We start from the raw sequence: 18,854 nt of genomic DNA on the forward strand, positions 1-18,854 counted from the left end.
GGGCATCCCTTCTTTTCCCAGGAGCTATGAGGTGTAGCATCCTTCAGCATGTTGCAGAGGAACAGCATCTTCTGGAACAAACATCCTCCATGCTGTGGTCCTTTGAGGAGCAGTCCCTTGTGCAGCACCGCTCTGGAGCACAGCACGTGAAAAGAGTGTCCGCTCAAATGCAGTACTGGTGTCTCAGCCACAGCACTGGACAGGGATCGGGTTGTGTCCCACACAGCCTGTGCAGTGTGGGATGTCAGAGTCCTTTTGGCTGCTCTACAGAGACGTTGGCAGGTGCTGCAGTGAGGCGTGCGTGCTGGTGGGTGCAATGCAGGGCTCATGTCCTACAGCATGGTGCGGCACAGAAGGCCTCCGCCCTCCCCAAAGTGGTGCCAATGTCCTGGCCAGAGTTCAAAGCTCCAGAGGCTGCTGCCAGCCCGGGGTGCAAAGCCTCCTCCTCTGGCATTCAGCACGAGTGTCCCAACACTACTGCATGAGCCCAGACCGCAGCAGACCTGTGCCCAGGTCTCACAAGCATGTCCACCTCGTGGTCTGTTGATGCAAACCCATGCCAAGGTGCTCCCCAGGGTACCAGTGTCCCTGCATGCTAGAATGGATGCAAAAGAGGATGCATTTGTTACCCAGAAGGTGCTGGTAAAATGTTGAGCTGATGTTTTGGGCTGTGATTGTGCTAAACCAGAGCTGTGTGTCAGGCGCACTCAAAACCCCAGGCTGCTCCCAGAGTCAAAGCCAGGCTGAAGTACAGATATTGTAGAGCCTGGTCTTGCCACTACGACTGCAGACAGAAACAGCCTGCTCGTGTCTTTGATCAGATCACGTTAGACAGGCATGCTCTGGACAGCACAGGAGATTCTGTGATTGCTGTCCTGGGGCCACCTGCCCCATGCACGTCCCAAGGAACCAGGGTCACGCATGTGCCCAGGCTACCAGCATTGTGGTCCATGATGTAGCTGCAGTGGTCCACGAGGACCTGTGGGACATTGGAGCAGCAGCTCTTGAAGCTGAAATGCTGCCAGGACCCAGTGTGTCTCACCAGATGGGGATGTGGAGCCCCTCATTGGCTCCGTCAGCTGAGGCACATGGTGAAGGATCCCCTCACCCCCACCTTGGAGATGTTGGAGTGTTGCTTCCCTCCATCAGGCACAACACTAAGTTTGAGGTGCGCCATGGGCTATGGAGTGTGAGCAACAGCAGCGGGCGGAGGGGAGACCGGCAGGGCCAGGGAAGGGGGTGTTGGGGTGTGTGTCAGGAGGACACAGCACGCCCAAGGCGCCAGACAAGCACAGTCGGTGTGGGCTGGTCTGCACCTCCTGCTTTGCTCCCTGGGTGAGGCAGTGCCCATGCTCCCCGGTGCAGGATGGGGCATTTGAGTCCTCTGGGGCTGGGGAGAGGGTGCCAGCACCAGCAGGATAACACACACACCAACTCCCGTGCCGACAGTGGATCCTGGCTGGCACACAGGGTCCCCACTGCCCAGGCACAGCCAGCACGGGGTATATTTTTTCCAGTGATGTCCCGGGTGTTCAAAGGTGGCCCAGCTCTGTAGAACATGGAGCAGATGGTATTGGATGCCATTGCTGTGGTGAGTGGGCATTGCTCATTCTTCAGAGTGTGGTGTGGGGTTCACTGCTTTCACCATCCGTGAACCTTAGATTCTGGGGTACGAGGTGGCCACATCGCACTGATCCACGGTGCCGCTGTCCCCAGAAGTACCGGGGTGCCCAGCCTTGAGTGCAAGCCAAGGCCAAATGCCAACAAAAAACTGCAGAAAATGAAGCAGTACAAGCTCTGATTTTTGCAGGTCAGGTCTAAAACCAGACTGTATTTTAAGAGAGAGAAAAAGGATGTAAATGTTGAATTTTGAAACACCGTCCAGACCTGGAGCTCTCATCTCCAGAGTCCCAGTCCATATGTTGCTGTGAGATGGCCTGCTGGGCAGGTCCATTTTTTCGTGCAAGCATCTGACGTTTGCAAGTTTTTTATGATTATTTTTAAATGCCTTATAAAACTTTGTTTCATTTATTATCTTAGCCCTGTAAATCACTGCTTGTAGTAGCTAACTCACAGGTATCAATTAATCGCCTTTAATTGGTTAAAGTCACCCATGGTTTATGCTGATTCCACAGATGTGTTAAATCATCAATAAAGTCTTTAATGTACCGCACGCACCGTTTAGCATCTACGCAATGACCCACGTCCATAAGACAAGTCCCGCTGACAAAGCAGGCAACAATGCTCTGGGATGGAAAGAAAGAGGCTTTAGCTGTTGTCTGGAAGCAGCATTTTATTGGCACTTAGTGGAAGGAAAATAAGCTTCCTGGTGATGTCTGAATCATTGCTTTTGCATGTGCTCTCATGCCCAGGTTTCAGCTGAAGTCCTAGGTGTAAACTATGCTCTTCTTTGGTGCAGGACAGCAACCACTGGCAGGAGCGCTGAGATGCTGAGACCTAACAGGAGCTGGGATCAGCCCTTTGCCCAGCATTGGATCCATAAGGTACATGACTGGTAAAGGGGGTGCTGCACCATATATGCTGACCTGGAGTGGTGCTGAGCATCAAAGCTGCTGTGACGGTTTGCCGGAGCAGCTCTGGCAGTCACAGGCAGTGCCCAGGTCAGGGGATGGCACAGATCTCAGGGAGGTTTGGAACACTGGAGGGAATTGGTCCTGCTCTTGCACCCCACCACCAGCCTCAGCTGCACAGATTCTGACCCATCTCCCCTCCCAGAGGGCACATGGACACCAAACTCAACCGTGCTTAGGTGGTGCACAAAGCTCTGCAGCAAACAGCGAGCTGTGAGACAAAAACTGAAGCCTTTAGCAGTGTCTCCCATGGTATCATCCCTGGGTAAACGCCTAGGAGGCAGGTCTCGGAGCCCCACATTTGCATCTGTGAGGCCGGTTATCTTCAGAATATTCCTGTCTCTGCTACTCTGCTGCTGACACTGTCCTGCTCCCCGCAGAGGAAGGGGGCTGTGTGCTCCCTTGCATGCAAATGCACACACATACGCACATGCAGAGTCCCAGACACATGTGCACATGCACACATATGCAGACACAGTCACAGGTACTCGTATGCACACGCACGCTCAGAGCCTGCTGTGCTGAATCCTGCAACGCACCTCCAGAGGAAGGCGAAACAGCAGCAGGGGTGCAGGGGAGCTGCGCCCGTGGTGGCCCCGAGGCAGTCCTGGTGGATGGACTGTCCCAGGACACGGGCGCCCAACGGCAGGGGATGCATTTTGGGGGATTGTTCATTTATGGTCTCCTGAGTTTGTGCTCTGAATGGGAGGGCTGTGGTGGCAGTGGGGAGCTGGAGCACAGGAGCCTGAGTGCACTGGATGAACCTCATCGGAGAAGCAGGTAGGGTGGTCTGAAGGGGATGTGGATGCAATGCTGAGTTTTAATTTTATCCCCTCAGATGGCAGCGCTTAGGTCCTAAGTCTGTTGATGGTCAAAGACCCAGTCATGAGCATGTTCAAAGAGAGATGTGATTTTGTTCACAAAGCGCTGTCACCTTGGCCAAGAGCAAGCTCCCGCACCCTGTGTTCTCCGCATGAACCCAGCACGCTGTATGTGTCCTGTTCCAGATAAGCCCCAGTTTGGGCCTGTTGGAAATTGAAAGAGATGGAAATGCCTGCTGAAGTGTGAACTCTCAGGCTTTGCCTTCAGACCTGGCATGACCTGTGCCTGGGAAAATCCTCATTGCACAGCAATTCTCTTTGCATGTCTTCCTGCGTGAAATAAATATGCAAGAAGCTGGTCTGCTGCTTATTTAAGTGCACTGCCAGACCCAGGATTGCCTGAGGGTGCCTGACCCCTACCCTGAGATGCCACCATACCTGCCTAATCCCTGCCTGCTGTTTGCCACCAGCCCACGTGCTGCGGCTGCTGGGGTTCATGCTGATGAAGCTTGATGCTTCTGAGCCGCTCAGCACCTGCACAAAGATGATGGGGTTTTTTGCCCAGATTGCCTCCACGACTGAAATTTAAACAGAAGACACATAGGAAGAGGGAAGAGCAGCAGAGGAAGGCAATACACCCCTTATCTAACAGCTCAGAGGTTACAGCCCGTGCTGGTGAGGTTCAAGATTCAAGCTCCTGTCTCCTCGGCTTGATATGAGTATGGCTTTGAGCTCTGTTTTTTAACCCCAGCTGAGCTGCAGCATTCAGTACTCTCTTTATATGACGTTCATTTATAATTCCAGCGCTACACACTACAACTGATGTGTTAGATTGTGGCACAGTGCAATATTGAAATTACTCTATTGACAGCGCTCTCCTGGTTTCGGAAGCGTTGTGAGCCGCTCGCACCTTTTATCTGCACCTGTAAACAAACACAGTTGTGCCTTCACAGAGCAATAAATCTAACTTTGATATCATGACAAAGATGGAACACTTTGATCCAGGGAAAGACTTTGATCTTTCACTGTGAACCAGATGCTGTTGATTAGCTGTAAAAATAGAGCAATTATTGTAACTTTTCAGGTGGTGTTGCAGTGCTATACTATGACCTGTCAGGGTATTAGCTGTGTGCCACGCCACACCTTAAAATAAAATAGACCGAATATGAAATTCAGCTAAGTTATGCAATTCTCAAATTCTGCTGATTTTTTTGACCAACATATTTTGGAAAGGGAACATTTGGCTTTCAGAGGTTTTACACCTCGGTGTTTTTGTCCAGACCGGTGTTTCAAACACTTTGAAATAATTACAAGCAGAATCATACTGGCAAAGACTAAGCAGCATTTCTGGGTGCTGGAAGAGGTGCCCAAGGGCCCCGTCAGGAGGACAGGTCTCCTCCCTTGGGCTGAGCATCTCATTGATCTCCCCATCACCCTCCTCACTGCCCAAAGCACATCTTCCATGGCTGCCATGTCGGGTTGGCTGTACCAAGGGCTCCATGGTGGAGCAGCCACAGCGTGGAGGAGATCGCTGGGCTCCAGATCCCTCCATAGGATCCCCAGACACCATCAGTTCCAGCCAGGGCTCAACTTGCTGCTCCTCCAGCCGCACGGAGTAAATCAGGCACCATAGGTCCAGATTCATCCCAGCTCACAGCAATGCTTAGCAGACATACTCATGGCCTGATTTCAGTTCCAGGTGTCTCCCAGCAGTAGGCAGAGATAAATATCTCCAGTGGGTGATTCAGTGTTGTGTGACCTGGCAGGGCAAAGCCAGGAGGATGGGGTCCTGGCTGGAAGGACCACACTGTGGCAGGATGGGAACCAGCTCCTGGTTATTTGCTTGATGGGGCAATTAGTCCCGTAAGCTCCTGAGCCCTGTGATTAACTGCAGCTGTCCAAACATCGTCATTGCGAGGGAAGAGTAGCTAAAGGATTCTGGAAATTGTTGGCATTTCTTGGCGGCTGTAGAAAAATCCCAATTGCAGCTTGCAGGCCCTTGGGCTAAGGGCAGGACAACCTACCGGCACGCAAACCGATAAACAACTCATAAGGAAGCACGTCTCTTTTGGGAAGAAGGAAAAATGATGCAGAAGTCCCCAAAGCTTCTGCCTGCGAACCAGGTGAGGAACCGAGGGGGAGCAATCACTGCCTGCTACAAGTCCCAGCCGTGGGAGGCTCCATGTGGATGGGGTACAGCATAACTAGCAGTTGTGAATGTTTCACAAAGACGTGGGCTCTCATGGGCACAAAACTCCTCCATGGATTTTTTTTCCAGACCCCAGTGTGCTGAAACAGAGATTTTGGAAATCTGGCCTTGTGTTCTATGGAAAAGCAATTTTTTCATAGGGCTGGGTCTTGGACTTCATTTACCCATAGAAAAAAATGACGTTCTCATCTCTGCTTTGCTTAAGTGAATGTGACCCACATTCCCCAAAAGCCAAGGACCTGCAAGAGAAGTCACATTCTTGTGGCAGCGTAATAATTTGCCCAAAGCGAGGAATAAGAGAGCTGGGACTTCAACACAGCTCCTCAAGCTGGAGACACAACTCCAAGGCCAGGTTGATAGCACCCAAGGTTACGTTAAGGAAAGCTAATTCTCCACTAACAGACCCTGGCACAGTGTGTTCTGTCTGAATTAATGGTCTTGGAAAAAGGCTGTTTGCAAATAAAGTCTTCCCAAACAGAGTAGGAAACCTCATTTTGCGGAGGTTTGCAGAGGGACTGTTAGCTCAGCAGTTTCAATTCACGCCGAGTGTGCGTGCAAATTAAAAGGAGGAAGCCACACAGTTGGTTTTGGGGCATTCCTGTCGAGGTGTTGCTCTTTTGAAGTCAGTGGGGCTTCTCCTGGGCTGGGTCCATCCGCGCTGCTCACACCCCTGGAATGAGGCCGGGGATTGGTGTGACCAGTTGGGCCAGTAAACAGACCTTCCTCCAAAATGAGTTTTTACTGAAATCTGCAAAGAGCTGTTGCAAGCAGGTTGACTCACATGGTTTCTCAGCTCTTAGTCATGAGCTTCTTCTCTGGACAGTTAATTAGTTTGTTCTTGTGGAGCGCTTTGAAGATGCAAAGCAGACTGGGAAAGTGAAGTGTTATTAGCTCATTATCTGCAATCTTTTTTTTGTGACAGAGCAATGAAGTCCAGGCTCAGCCTAAGAAGCTTAACAGCACTAAAAAACGAATTGTCCACACGCCCAGTTCTGTCCTTATTTCAGTACAGCTCTTTACCAAAGCTCAGTGCTTCCTTAGACTAAAGCTCTTTAACACCAGCCAGGCAGAACAGGATGGCTTAGCATCACTACACAGGTGACACTGCACTAATTGGCAGTGACTCTAAGATTTAGCCTTACCCTGACAGAATACCTGAAAATTTGGAATTTGGACCATTAATTTCAATCTTCTCCCTACTCCTTTCCACTTGGATGTGAAAGAGGAGAAAGAGGCCGATGGATTTTTTTTATAATTTATACCCTGATATGAGTGTATTAGGGGTCAAGTTCAGCATCTCAGAACCTGAAATCTTTATAGAGAGGAGTAAAATTAAATAGCCGGAAGGTTATGAATGAGATGAATTAGCATCTGTCTGCGCAAAGCAGCTCATGTGTGTCTGGTTACGTTCAAAGAGAAGAAGTAATATTAAAAGTATTATTTTTACATCTATGAAGGACATGCTGGCCAGACAGCTGCCATGCCCTGTGGAGTACAGTGGATATAACAGCTCTGTCTACATAGCTGGTCACTAGTTGTGTATCTGGCAATTTGGGGATCTTGACAGAGGCATTTCAAAAGCTGGTGTGTGCAGTGATGTGGTCTGCTGCAAGGAAATGTGCCTTCATAATTGGGTGCTTGACCTCTTTTGGCCCCATGGCCCCATTGCAATGGCCTCACATGCAAAACTGAGCCTCTTATTAAATTCAAGACCATTCCTGAGCATAAATATCCATCTGTTTCTTAGGGAAAGATTGCATATGGGCTGCCCTGATCACCCTGCAGACCTCCAGCGTGAGTCTCCACCATGACCTGAACATCCAGAGATATTGCAAGCTCCAAGTCTGTGGGAGAAGGCCAGGCTGAGCAACAAGCTTCATCCCTCAGGCACGTGCGTGCACCTGCGCGCGCGCACACACACGCACACACACACGCACACACACACACACACACACACACACACACACACACACAAGAGAAGATCTTCCATGACACAAATGTAAACTAAATACCTAACTGCTTTCACTGGGCTCTCACTTCCAAACTTCAGGTTTCACATCTCCCCTTGCTGAGCAGCCAGACTTCCAGCACTCACCTTTGCAAAAGTCCGTGATGTGAGTCTTGTTTCTTTGTGTTGCTGAACACAAATGATGAATTCGTGATATCCCTGTTTGGGGAATAAGATGTCTCATTTTCATTGCCTTTGCAGGCTGTTGGTACCAGTTATACAATTTCCAACCCTCATTTCACTGTTGGGTCAGAGCACCACCAGAAAAGGTAAGGCTGGACAATCAGATGAAGCTTTCCTAGCCACCCAGCCTTTCTTTGCATTGCTTTATGTCCAACCAGATACAGCGAAAGCAGCCACAAATTCCAAAGAAAATCCAGTTAGAAGGGTTTCCATCCAAGGATGAGAAAAATGAACCAAGCTATGGACATGAGTCATAGAGCCAACTATTTACAGTGAAGTCTTCTTAATCCTAACTATAAAGATTGTTACCCTCCAGCACATGGGCGGTGCTGAGCATATCAAGCTTTTCTCTGCAGACTTTTGCTTGGAAATAAAGGAAAATGAACATCCAAGATAGCTCAGTGACTCCAGGAGTTGGGTTTTTCAGGGGAACAGAAATGGTGCAAGTAGTGATGGCAAGACACAAACTGGGAACACCCCCAGGGTGGGTGCCACGCAGGTGCCAGCACAAGGTTGCAGGAGCATTGCAAAGCTTCTGCCTGGTTTTACCCTCTTTGTTGGTCTGGCACTAGTTTCACACTCATGCCAGAAAGACACAAGAAACATGTTGCTTACCATCCCGCCCTGCCAGGGTCGAGCTAGTCTGACATCCTAGAAAGAAGATTGTCACTTTGCAATATAGTATATAGTGGGTGTTTTGGGGTATGTGCACTGGCAACAGATAAAGGGTGAGGTTCAGGCCACCTAGCTATGTCTGAGCACCGCTTATCTTAATCTGGACTTTCTTAATCAGCAGTGGAAATAGAAAATTATTAATCTGCCTCTCCTTCTGCCTCTGTCTGACGATGGGGTGAACCACATGCTGGGCAGACTATTTCTCTCCACTAGACATGAAGGGAACCCAGAGTGACTATCTTGCACTTCAGTGTCTAATTTTAAGCTGCCCAGGTGAGGGTGGATTGATCCTAAGTGATTTCTCCTAACAGAGAATGAGCAATAAAGGCCAGAGTGGTCAGGAAAGTTTTTTTAGATGTGGTTGTTTAGTTCAGTTTATGGAGAGCTGGTGTTTGGCAGCTTAAAAAAAAAAAATGCAAGCAAGCTGTGCTGCAAGCCCTGCAAAGCCGTGTGACTGAGAAGGCAGGTAGTTGTGGGCAAATGATAGCTGTCCATAGCTAGAGAAGAGGGGAAGCAATGGTAGATCCTCTCCTTCCACACCACCATCAGTCTGGCTCAGGGTACTCGTCGCAGCACCACCGCTATCACTGCTGGCAAACTTGTGCTGAACAAATTATACGTGGAGGTGCCCATGATGACTTTAAAAACATGTGAGCATCTGAATCCTCTGAATTCCCTCATCCCTTTTGAAAATCACAGGGTCCCGTTACAGCATTTCAGGTTTGCACCTTGGAACAGAGGGCGATGCAAAATCACCACTGGCTTTGGACAGCCCTTCCCTGGTGACTGAAATTTAAGGCCCTGAATGTATAGTCTGGTTTTAGTCGGTGCCAAGGTCTGTCTGAAGCCGATAGCCTGGTTGCTCTGCAGTATGCTGAAAGCAAGAGTCTGGGTTCAGACGTAAAGGCTCAGATTTTGGGCTCTCTCCCAGGGACACAGCACGAGCTCTGTGCTGGAGGCAGATTCCTGATCAGTAATGTGTGTCCTGGGTGCTGAGCCCTTCTAGCAGCCAGCAGGCATCTGGGGGTAGCTCAGAGCACCTGAGGTTATGTGAGAAGTTTTGTGCAGGATTTCTGGGAAGGAAGAGGCACAGCAAACTCCTCAGGACTCTCGACCTGCTGTGCCTGCAGGGTGTTGCGAAGCCAGCTGAGCACCAAAGCAGGCCACATGTTAATGGCCTGCGACCCTCTCAAAAACCAGCAGAATAAACACCCAAGGGCCAAAATATGCATCTGTAAACAAGATAAACTCACTCCTCGCTGGACCTAAGATGTCGAAGGAGAAAGTGAGGATTACACATCGCACCCCGGACAGAGCCTTAGAGAGAGACTGTCACGGTGCCAGCATTGGTGTCTCTGCTTGTACTGAGCTCCTCTGCTTTCTGTGGTCCGAAAGGAGGACGACAGGGTGGTGACAACAGTCTGGGCTGGGGACACTCATGTTTCCAGTCATTCTGGGAAGGAGGAGCAGCCCAGTGGCACATCCGTAAGCATGGGCAGAAACCCACAGTGCTCTCACACGAGGATTGCCCCTGCAGCTTCTTGCCGAATGAAACCTAAAGACACCAACTATTTTGGCTTGGCTCCTCCTCAGGCTTTGGCCTCAGGTTGTGCCACGCTGGTGCTCCTGTGGTGAGCAGTCCGGCTTTGCACTGGAGGGTATGGAGGTGCCGCCCTTGAACTGCTCCCAGTAAGGCTGCATTGCCCTTTGGATAGTTTATGGAAGGTGCCCTCAGCTCTGCTGCTGCTGGATGATGCTCACAACCCTGTCCTTAGCACAGCCATGGGGCTGCATGACATTGCGCATGTTGTCCGCCCACCATGGCTCACTCATGGATGGAGGTGAGGATGGTCCATCCCTTTGCCAAACACCAGGAGATGTGTGGACCAAAGCCCCAGCCATGGTCTCTGGGGATTGCACAGCCCGTTCGTGCTGGCGCTTTCCCCTGCAGGGACGTGGTCCGTGGCAAGAGGGAGGTGGCAAGGACACAGCTTAGAAGAGAGTCATCGAGAAGGTATTCCGACATACCATGGTCTCGGGTCTTTCAGCACTGGTCTCTGTTTGACCCTTCCCAGGGCAAAGCTGAGCAGTTAGTTACCTGCCATGAGCAATGGTGACTGCTCATCCCATTCCCTTCCTGCCCGCTGGAGACCTGCCAGTTGCTGTCAGTCTTTCCCTGGTATGCTTCGATTGCGGGAGGAAAAACTCCTCCATCCATTCTTGTTATCCCACCAGCTGCCACGCTGGCTAATTTGGCACATGGCTTCATCCCTGTTTTAATTGGAGCTTTGCAGGCTGCAGCACCCAGGAGCACGGATGGGTTCCTGCGTTCCTGGGGCTGCCCATGGTACGAACCACCCTCTCGTGCTCTGCCTTTTCTTGGGTGCTTCCTCCTGTTCAAAGCAAGGTGGGGCTCTGACTCACCTGCATCTGGGTCTCGCCGCGCGGCAGGACTCGCCGTGGCTCCGCTGGCTTTCCCACGGTGGCTGAGCCCTGCAGTGATGTTGCTGCTTTACCCAGGAGCTTGCGGCAGGCAGGCTCCAGGGGCAGAAAGGCAATGGGTGTGGATATTGCTCTGTGTACCAAGGAGTCATCTCTTCGAATAGCATAAACACTCGCCTGAGCCATCTCCTTCCTCTCCCCTTCCCCCTGGCTCTTTAACCCTCTGCTTCTCCACATCCCGCAGGAAATAATTTCTATGTTGCTTGTGGGTTACCCTTGGAAAAAAAATATTTGGGATAGGCACAGCCAGTTTCTCATTGCACAGACAAAAACTACAGGAGCCATTTAGGAGGTGTGCTGCTGCCTGGGAAATCCAGAGTCTCGCTGTGATCCTGCCAACGGCCCCGCTGTGATACTAAAGCAGCGCCTTTCCCCCTCCTGGCTATTTGTCCTCCCCTGAAAGGAAACAAGAATCGGTTTTCATCATGGGTAAAACATGCCAAAGAAAAGCTCAGGGTGGAACTCAAAGGCACTCAGATAATCTCCATTTTTTTTTTCCTTTACATTTTTTGAGTATTTCTTTCAGCCCTGCTGACGAGAGACTGATTTTCCTGTTCTGCCAGGGGAAATCCTTGTTGATTGAAGCAGGAGTTACCTGTACTGTGAGATAAAGAGGCTTCCTGGGGAAAGAATAGAAAACATGAGGAAGAAAGCAATAAGATGCACAAAGCAAACCTCTGCTTCATTGTACAGCACCCCGTCTGGGTCATCTCTCAGACTGAAACTTGGCCTCAGGACTAAAAGGCAGTTACAGTTATTGCCTGAGCTCAAATTTGTTAGGTAAGATCCTGCAGCGCACTTGTAAGGCTTTTTGCTGAAAGAAGTGCCAGGGAAAGGAGGGAGGAACTGTGGTTCTCTGGGAAAGTATTTGGGTTTTGCAGTGCCAGGAACTTCCATTAGCTTTATCACTTTTGAAAATTTCTACCTGCTTTTTTTCCCATTGCGTTACCTTGGGAAGCCAGGCACGCCTGTGCAATGAGGGGGTTACTCGCTGCTGCATCGGCTGGGGGGATTTCAGCTGGGCAGCATAGGGGCGATTTGCTGCTGCGCCAGATGGGGGGATTTTAACTGCTTCGCTCCTCATTTGCAGAAATGCAGGCAACCCTGCAGGCAGAAGGTCAAGGGAGAAACCAGGCTTGGGAAGGTCTCCTGCAAGCTCTGTGCATGAGTACGACAGTGTCAAGCTCTGGAGCCACTGCAGATACAGTGCTCAGATCTGGCCACCTTTCAGCTTTGGGGCATCTGAGATCTCATCTGAGACCTGGAATATCAGCCAAAGTGTTAATCGGGACCAGATCTGCTACCTAAAAACTACTGCCAGCAATCCCACCTACCCAATGCAATCCCTTTGTACCCTGTGAAGATTCCTGCAGTACTCTTCCTTGTGCTGGAATGCTCTCTCGCTCATCATCGGCTGCTGGGCTGGGGAGGCTGGGAGCACCAAGGGTCTCATTTCTGCCACCAAGCACAGCACATTCAGCACAGAACAAGTGCCCAGGGATGTGGTAGCAGGAAGATAATTTCTCTCTCATCAAAGCCTTTCTTGCATGAGATTATCAAGTTGAAGAGGGCTGTAACGGGAGCCAGAACTGGAAAAGCATTGTTGGGGCTCGGTCAGATGGAGGATGCTCGGTGTGAGTATCAAGGAGTGGATGCCACATCCTGACAAACTGCACACAGAGATTCCCAAATCTGGGAAACATTGCTCTGGATGTCACTACTCCACCCACCCTGATGGAGAATAAGATGCTGTAAAGGCTCAAGTAGAGCTGCAACGTTTTCCTGCACCCCAGCAGTGCAAAAGAGAGATCTCCTGGTGTTAGATGAAAGAAAGGGACATGGCCGTGTGTTTGGGATGCCTCATGGGAGTCAAAAGGCAAGCTTAGAAACTCAAAAGGGACAAAGTCAAGCCTAGAAAACACCAAGAAAGGGGCCAAGTACAGTCTTGGGTAGGCAACAACTTCTGTGCTCGGCAAGATTAAATCTGCAAGGACACATAACTGTGGGAAAGAGACAGCTGAGGGTTATACGATAGAGGAGCACAAAGTCATACACGTTACGGGGATGGTAACTAAGGAGTGAGTCACTGTGCCTCATATGGGACTCGGGCTTTCTTCTGACCCAGGTCCCTGGCTCCTGTGGTGGAGATGCCCTGGGCTGTGGGTGCACGAGCGCTGTGGGGGCTATGGGCTGCGGGTGCCATGCATATGCTGAAGCTTTTCTGCATATGCCTTGCTTTTATGGGGCAGGGCTTTCTGGTGCGGGCTGCCACATGCCCTCCAGCAGTGTTCTGTGTGGGACCGTGGCACTCCTAAGGCATCTGGCCGTGGGGTCAGGATGCATGGCAGCGCCTCTGCTTGAGGCAGTCTCACCCATCACGTGGGAAATCAAGACAGAAGAACTTTGTTGAGCAAGTGTATCCCAGGAGGAGATGTTGGTACTGTGGGGTCGTCGGTGCTGTTGCGGTGTGTGGCTTGGGCTTGGTGTTTCCTAGGGATGCCCTGCGCAGTGCAATGCGGTCTCTGTGCCATGAAATTGGGAACTGCTCTTGCCTGGGAAGTGATGATCCTCTGGGGCGTGGCCTGGGGAAGTGGGGAATTTCTGGGCATGCCTGGGATCTGTCGGAAAGGTATCTCATGGGCCTGAAAATGGAGAGTGGGGTCTGCTCTGAAAGCATCACAGGCAGCGATAAAGGACTCAAAAGTTGCACTGTGGGATGGGAGAGGGGGCTATATTGGGGCTGCTTTGCTAGTGGCATAAGGCTTTTCTGGCACGGTCCCATGCATTATTTGAGATTCCATGAGCTGTAAGGTCTCCAATGACTTAGTGCTTGCTCTGTTTTGGAAAAGGAGTGCTCTGTGGGTACTCTGCACCCTGCAGCACCCATTTTCTTTCCCTTGAATTCTGCTGCAATACCAAAGCTTTGGAGCTAAATTAGTGCATCCATCACTGTCTGCCCCCACAGAAGTCTCTCGCCTTTGACCCAGCCTCTAGAGGGGATGCGTGTTCCATTGCATTTAAATCATACAAGGAGCACCTCGGTTGTCTTTTTCTTGCAAACTGCCCTGTGGTCTTTGTGTGTCTACAGGCTGCCCTGTGTCCAAAAACGAGCTTTTCTTATGGGTTCATAAAAAGGATACAGGTCCCAAAATAGAGACATACTAGTTTCTTGGTATTCATTTTACATACTGCAAATGGATAGAGAGAGATCCAAGCACGTAGTCGTGTATCGGCTCCATTGCTGAGCAACTCTTCATTTCCAAATTGGAGACGGGCTAAGAGCTATGATGACATGTCCTGCCCTTCTTCAGTGTCCAGAGAGCCTGCTCAAGAATATAGAGGTAGGACTCATCTGCATTAATTTTAGACACTCTGCATCTATGCTAGACTTGGTAGAAGACAACTTGCTCTCCTAGCCTATAATTTATATGACCTTTCTTAGATGTACCTTCAGATGTGATTTGTGCCTGAAGAAGCTGCAGAACGGACATCACCAGTATGTACACAATATCAATATTTAATTCTCCCAAGGAGTTCTGGATACACTGCTCCTTAATGGACTTTTCTAAGACAATTACTTAGGTACTACATTGAAAACCAATTGCAAATATGCCTGCTGCACTGTGGCCTAGAAGAAGCTTAAGTCAGGAACGATCACAGTTGCCAATGCAATTTAGGTTTTGAAGTGCTGCTGTATAAGGTCCATGCAAAATTCGTTAACAGGTTTGGGTAATTTGCCTTTGTGCTTAATCCTTTAGTGCTTGCCCACCCTTCAAGAATCCCAGCAGAGCAGCAGTGGGTGCTTCTGGAAAGGAGCTCTGAGCTGGGGGTGATGGTGATAATCATTTTATTAGCATGGGGTGATGCCCGTCCTTTTCCCATGCACGGATCCACAGGCTGTGCCAAGCCTGTCTGATAGGCTGTGAATTGAATCCTCTTTTCATAAGATACTTGTCAGTGGTAAGGATTAGTCCTCAGCCTTGCCTTCAGTAAACAAACTAAACACCTTGTAGCTGAGATCACATTCCCCTTTGCCAGGTTTCTTCTTTGAAGAGCTGTCTTCTGAAGGCGATCAAGAGCATGCTGCTTCCTCATTTCTTTTGTAAGGCTGCCACCAGTGTTTACACACTGGAGTGTTCCCCGGTACTGGAAATAGAAAATCTTTTGAGCATCTTGCTCTTCAGCTATCCTTGTGTAGACTGGGTTTAAGTTACTGCAGGATGTGATGCCGAGACCAAATTCTTAGATGCTGTCGACAGCAATTTCATGGAGCAGGCTGGGAAGTCTCCAAAGCAGATGCAGCCTTAAATTTGGTCCTGATTAGCATGAAAAGTCTGGCCTCAAATCTTACATTTATAGAGCTGCCCCATACCATCAGCATCTGGATCAACAAAAGCCTAAATATCCACCACCATGTACTCATCTTCCAAAAGGGGAACGTAAAAGGATGATGCTTGTTAAGGGGAAAAGAAAAGGAAGAATTAAACTTTATGGGTAGTGTGGACTGTGCTTATCACGTTGAAGCACAATCCCAGTACATTCCACCAGTTAAGAAATCCTTGAGGAAGGGCAGAAGGGAGCTGGCCTGGTTAAGCAGCAGCAGCAGGAGGTTATCAGAAGGTGTCTTTCAAATAGCTGAAGACAAAAATAGGAAAGACTTCATAACCTCTGCCAGGTTAAACATAAACCATAATAAATACGCCAAAAAGGAGTTGAAGGAACATCTACCTGAAGTCAAAAGAATAAGCCATGAACAGTAAGAGCACCTTCAAATACATGAGGGCCTGCCACGAAGACTGGAAGCCCAATAAATATCAGGGGTGAAAGGAGTACTCGGAAAGGAGAAGAGCAGGAAAGCTCATGTATTTACTTTTTCTAATTTGTGATGCCTGTGAGAAATGGGAAGATTTCTACAACATCCTATATCTGATACAGGGAAACCCACACCACTGCATACCTGAGGACTGAAGGCCATGTCTGTATATAAAATTGTGGGGAACTAGAGACCAATAAGAAAAGGGTGATAAATGACAGACAAACATCATCATAGAGAAATGTTAAGTGGTACACCTGGGGTAAAATAATCTTATCTTCACATGTAAATGGTGGATTTGGAAATTACCATGACCGCTTGGAGGGAACTCTGTGATGGTCAGCCCATCCCAAGTGACAGCTCAACACACAACAGAGCTGCAGAAACCAAGGTGAATATTAGGAATAGTTAGGGAAGGCGAAGAGAACAGAAAGGTGGCTGTGATATCCCTATATAAACCCATGGCTTACTCACCCTTTGCATATGGTATGCCACTCTGGTCTCCTTGACTCAGAAAGGAAAGAGTTTAATTGGGAAAAGTTCAGAGAAGGTCACCACACGTGACGAGCCGATGGCTCTGTCTGAGGAACAGGTCTGTGAGCTGGGACTTTCCAGCCTGAGCCAAAGAGAAACTTTGGGAGGATCAACTCATCACACTTTTTAAATATAAGACCTAGGGAGCTTCAAACACAGCTCATGAGCCAGGTTCAGAAGAAGCTAAGGTGTGGGTTTTTTCTCCACAACAAGCTGTGGACCCATAGAGCAGTGGCACCAATGATGCTATTGATAATTTAATTTTTCATGGATTGAAGTGGTGTCTGTAAAAGCTCATGGGAGAGAAACCCACTGAGGCTTGCCAAGGACGTAATGGTGGAGGAAATGTGATTTACAGCTTCATTCCTCCTATTGGCACAAGGCAGAGCAGTCCAGGCTGATCACTGCTGCAGGGTAACAGGCTTTTACAAACCTTTCAAAGAGATGCTTTATTCTTTCCTAACAGTGTACCAAGACAACTAAAAAAAAAAAACACATCCAAAACAGGAAGCTTGAAGAAATTCCAGCAATTTTTATTGATTTCAGCTTTTCCAATGAAGCAAATACATACAGTATAGCCAAAACAAAACTCTGATACATTATTCTCACATACCTATATCTTACAGAATACACTGTATAGCTATGGACTGGTAGGCTAAGTTGGTCTCAAACTGGTGTGTGGTCAGAGAGGAGTAAAACTGCCTACTGCCTTCTACTCGTCCATGAGGCTTCTGAAATGCTGGGGTGGGTTGGATTGTACATACACAAAACAAACAAAGCATTTATGAGAAAATAGACCAAAAAGCTCTGCTAAGCCCAGGACAAACAAGTATGGTATTTATTTACATGGCTGTGTGTCCTGTGCACAAATCAGGCCCCAACTGCTCTTATTTCTGCTGCCAGCAGAGCTAACAGTGCTGCTAGCTGTGGTCCTTCCCTCCTCAGTAATTCTCCATCACTATGACCCAGGGCATGTGCCACGTGCTGTAGACCTGCTCTTGTCTGTACCATTGGGAGCACGCCCTATTTTGACTCTTAAAGAAGGAAGAATCAGGAAAACAGCTCATCGAAGAGGATGTCACAGTTAAAAACATGCTTTTAAGAAACAATGCCTCCCTAGAATGCAAAAAATTTGTACTGGAGGTGAAAACAGCATCCATTTATATTGGGGGAACCTCACTGAGCTCCTGAAACTGCTGGTTATGAGCAACACCATTTACTCCAATAAGGCTGATTTTCCTTTCTCTTCTCACAATTGGGCATCAATATCACTGCACCGACTTGGGTAGAGTCTGTAGTCCAGATTTTAAACAGAGAGACTGAGAGGAAAATAGGGTTGAGTATCAGAGAATTTCCTGGGGAAGAAATAGCTGCAAAATAGCCCTGGGATGGCAGAGCAGTTACAATTCCCAGTGCTCTCTCAAGTTAGCTACATTTTGAGGTATGAAAGCAGTAACATACAGCATCATAAAAAAAAAAAAATATTAGATTGGAAGGAACCTCTCTGGTCTGCCCAGCTCAAAGCAGGGATAACGTCAAAGCCAGATGAGATTGCTCAGGGCTGTGCCTGGTCATGTTTTGAAGATCTCTGAGGATGGAGACAGATTTTATTTTTATCATTTTATTAGCTTTGGAAAAACAATTTGCTTGTACTTCATAAAATTTATGTGAATGATGTATCTGTCTCTTTGAGTCTAATACTCACTAATGAAATCTTCAGTACTTGTAAATTTAATTGTGAGATGATGATCATGTAACTACGGCTCTTTGTGCCTTATATAGTGATTCAGTAAATCTCATTACCGGTGAAAGCAGCAGCAGTGTTTTCAAATAAAGCTTAAATAATAGCCAATTAGAATGAATTTCCTCAATATTCCATCATTACATTTTGTAGTTAGGTTTCCCCAATTAATTTTACAGAGAAAAACATTAGCTCCCAGGACTGCTGTTGAACATGTAATTACAGGAATAAATCTGAATGCAAAATTGCATGCAACATACGTTTACACCAAAACTGTGACAATCCTGCCTATGGGTACTGCAGCCATTTTGGACATCCGTAGTCTCGGGTCCTGCCGAAAACATTGTGAACTGTGCATCTGAGAATATACATCCAGCTAGGTAACAGCTGGGAGGTACGGCAAGGGCATGCCCACGGGCTGGGGCTCCTTTGCTGCTGTTTAAACGCTCCTGAAACTGTCCTACCGGATTCTCCTGGTTCTAGCTCTCCACTTCAAAGGTGCTTTTTTCCTCTCTCATTTGGCTGGGAGCTCTGTGCAGAAAGCTCTCGACTGAATGTGGGTGAAGGCAAGCAAATAGTTGCTGCTCATTAAAGTGCACGAGATTAAGCCACCCTTTGTTGTCCAAGAGAAAAACCAGCCAGAAAATGATCTCGCTCTGGGACACGTGCTCCCTATGGTCTGAACGGGGTATGAACGAGTGCCACTGTGTCTCTTAGGTCTAGAGCTGTGTCAGAGCAAATCTGAACTTCATGGACGGTTCTTTATTGGGCACAAGT

This window comes from Nipponia nippon, unplaced genomic scaffold (assembly GCF_047370975.1).
Source record: "Nipponia nippon isolate SJK-2023a ecotype South Korea unplaced genomic scaffold, ASM4737097v1 scaffold_25, whole genome shotgun sequence".
NCBI classification, from domain to species: domain Eukaryota; kingdom Metazoa; phylum Chordata; class Aves; order Pelecaniformes; family Threskiornithidae; genus Nipponia; species Nipponia nippon.